Genomic DNA, 3,365 nt, shown 5'->3' with positions numbered 1-3,365 from the left:
CTGTCTCCACTGCCTGTTCAAAGGGCTCTATTCCAGGGGGTCACAGGGTGATGAAGGGCTCTTCCCAATCTGACATTTCAGAGGTGCCAGCCCCTAAACAGTGGAGACTGGTCACCCAGGGCAGCCCCCTTGACGCCATAGCAGCATTTTAAAATAGGCTTGGGTCTAATGGGAGCGGGTAGGTAAGGGGTGCCTTGGAGATATGGCTTGAAATTACATTTTAGTAAGATTGGGAAGACATCAATTGTCCATATACAAAAAATCCCTTACACCTCAACAAATATGATAAAATTTTAATATCTACTGGGGTCTCTGTTACATTATTTTCAACATTTGAGACTTTTCCTACCTAAAAATTAAAAGGAAAGAATTGGGAGGGCTGATGGAGATTTGGGGGAAGGATAACGCCCACACACTGAATTCTACACCGGACTGAATTATCCACGGTGCCCAGATACCATCTGTATCTTTATCCCTGGCTATCTCTTTCTGTGTCTATCTAAACATCTAACTATATAAAATCAATACAACCACGTGAAATGCTCCAGGCAAAGTGCAGAAATCTAAATTAACTGGCTGGCAAAGGGGAAATCTCCGACTTTGGTGGAAGACGCGACTTGATTTCAATCTTGCCTCCCTCCTTTCAGGGCTGCGTGACCCGGGATGCGTGAGACGGCCTCTCGGAGCCTCAGTTTCCGCATCTGTAAAATGAAGATAATGTTGTGGGCATCAAGGCAGAAGATGGAGGAAGAGCGCGCTGCAGGATATGGGGGGTGGGGTGGGGAGGAAGGTGGAGAGCGGGGCTCGTCCCTCCCCCAGCCCCAGGGGGCGTAGTCCTGACCCCCGCGACCCGGTCGGTTCCAGTGAAATGCTTGGGGGCTTCGGAGGGCAACGGCTGGGGAGAGTTTGTTTTCGGGTCTGCTGGCTTTTGGAGACCGGGTTGGCGCCCCACGGGAGTGTGTCCCCGCGGACGACGGCGGGGAGCTTAGGGCGGCGAGGGGTTCCCGCCCCCCACTGTGCGCGCAGGCCGAGTCCCTGGCCCCCTGCCCGTGGCGGCCAGTCGGGGAGCCGGGGAGGCCGTGGATGGAGCACAGTGAAGGGCGCCTGGACAAGGCCTCCGTCTTCCTCACGCACCGCCCCTGGCTCCCTGGCGCCGCGGGCAGAGACTGAGGAACCGGGGGCTTTTGAGAGACTGCTGCAGACCACCGTACCAGGGAGGTCGCAAACTGGCGGCCCACGGGCCCAATCCCGCTTAAAAACCGAATTAAAATACTTGCACTAGCTGTCAACATTTGAAGGACAAGGGCAAACGGGGCTGCACAGTGGCTTCCTGCCTCTCTTTGCAAAGGAACAAGCCCCCTGGGGCTCCCCACAGGCCTCCAGCCTCTTTGCCTCATCTGTCTGGTCAGCTTGGCTCTGCCGACAACTGAGTGTGACTCCTGCTCCACCTCTAGCAGGAGAACTAGGAATTAGGGAGCTCTGTCAGGCACCTTACCCACCTTGACTGGAAGATCCACCAGGACAGGGACCTTTCTGCTTCGCTCCAGCTGACATGGGAGGTCCCCAATAAATATCTGTTGGGTGAAGGAAATGAATCCTTGCATTACAGATAATGAAGTAACTTGATTGAGCACATTATTTTAAGTGCTTTACATATTTGCAGTCCTCATGACAACCCTGCAAGATAGGTCTCATCATATCCCATTTTCACAGATGAGGAAACTGAGGCACAGAGAAATGAAACAAGTTGCCCAAGGTCACTGAGCTGGGAGGCGAGGGAGCTGAGAGCACAAACAGGCTGCTTTCAGATCACCCCATGTGAGGAATGACATCACCCCTCAGCCAGCAACCTCAGGATAGTAAGGCACTGCACATGTCCCCCAGCCTTTCTTTTTTCTCCCGTATGGGAATTGGGAGTGTTGGCTTCGAGAGTCAGCTCTGCCGTTGGTTCGGGATGTGACCTTGGGCAAGTCTGTCCCTCAATCCTCCTTGGTCCCCGTCCCCCTCCTCAACCCTTGACATCAGTTTCAGGGTTGGACTAGATCTCTCTTAGAGCCCTTCCGGGTCTGAAATCCTGAATCTCTGGTCCCTGTAAGGAGGAGCTCTGTTTTTGTATTCTCTGCCCTTGACAAACAGGCCCTCCAGGAGTCCATGACTTGGCTGGATAGTGGCTCCCAGGGGCAGGAGAAGATTTGGAGTGCTGGCAGAAACTTCCTGAATCCTCCCCTTGCTCCCGCTGTGGCCTTGACTCTGAGCGGGGGCTCCAGGGCCTCTCCCAGTGGGTGCTGGAGGCCGGAGCCGCCTTTGTTTGCTGCAGGAGGCCAGCCGGGCGGCTGAGGCTGTAACCGGCCCCTGCCCAGGCCTGGGAGATGGTTTTTTTTTTTTTCCCTGTGTATTGCAGCTGGGACCATTTATAATAGGAAAAAAAAAAAAAAAGAAGAGAATGACCAGGCCAGCCGGCTGGAAAATAAAGAGACTTAAAAAGAAAAGGGCCAGGCCTGTTCTTCTCCCGTGGAGGCTTTGGTTAGGCAGAAAGTTTTAGTTCCTTTCTGAAAGGCATTTGGGCTTTTGAAGTCCCCTGCGGGAGCTCCCTCTGGCCCCTGGGAAGCCAAGCCTGGGCATGTCCCGATGTGCATGGCCAGGATGGGGCAGCAGCAGGCCCTGGGAAACACCACGGGACCAGGCCCATCATCTCCCTGTGGTGGCTTTTTGCCTGAATCTCCTCTGCTCCCTCTGGCTTTGAACCCTGGCCTGGCGCCGGTCGGGCCAGAGGGTGGGAATAAACCCAGATCTGCTTCTTCAGTCCGAACCAGAGAGATTTCACAATGGGGAGACTGAGGCAGACAGAGGGTTTACCCGAGGCCACCCAGGGAACCTAAAGTTATTGAGTGGCTGTTGAGTGCTTTACCTATAAATATTAACCATAGGTAACATTTAGTGAGCACTTAGAATACGGAAGGCCCCAGCTAATGAGTCCAGGGAACTGGCAGATAAAAACAAGTATGTCCCAAGGCTCCTCTCTGGGAAACTGCATTACCAGCTCTTTCCTCTTGCCTTAGCGAGTTCAGATCCTTGCAGATGAGCTTGCCCCCTTGTCAGTCCACCCCTCAGCAGGGCCACGGCCATGCCCATTACTGAAGAATGACCACAGTCACAACTGAACTGCCATTTATCAAGCACCTACAGTGTTGTCAGTGCTGTGTGTAAGCACGCTACAGCGTTGGCGCGTTCATCACTGCACGGTGCGTCTCGGAGGCCAGGGGCTCTGGTGATTATTTTGTTGCTTACAACCACCCCATGCCATTGGCATTGTGCTCCTCGTTTTGTCAACGAGGTTGACTTGCCCACGGCTAGGTAAGGCTGGG

At 53.8% G+C, this 3,365-nt stretch overlaps 1 long non-coding RNA gene across 1 annotated transcript; it reads right to left on the bottom strand.

Moving 5' to 3' along the window:
* Positions 1-275: 275 nt before the first annotated feature.
* Positions 276-1,576, bottom strand: LOC119518433. Its single transcript, XR_005213766.1, has 2 exons — positions 1,500-1,576; positions 276-701 (listed from the first exon to the last, which is right to left on the bottom strand). It is a non-coding gene; the product is annotated as an uncharacterized LOC119518433 (long non-coding RNA).
* Positions 1,577-3,365: the final 1,789 nt, after the last annotated feature.

This window comes from Choloepus didactylus, chromosome 22, assembly GCF_015220235.1.
Source record: "Choloepus didactylus isolate mChoDid1 chromosome 22, mChoDid1.pri, whole genome shotgun sequence".
NCBI lineage: Eukaryota > Metazoa > Chordata > Mammalia > Pilosa > Megalonychidae > Choloepus > Choloepus didactylus.
The sequence above is the reverse complement of the archived record's forward strand: the minus strand, read 5'-3'. Positions and strand labels throughout refer to the sequence as shown.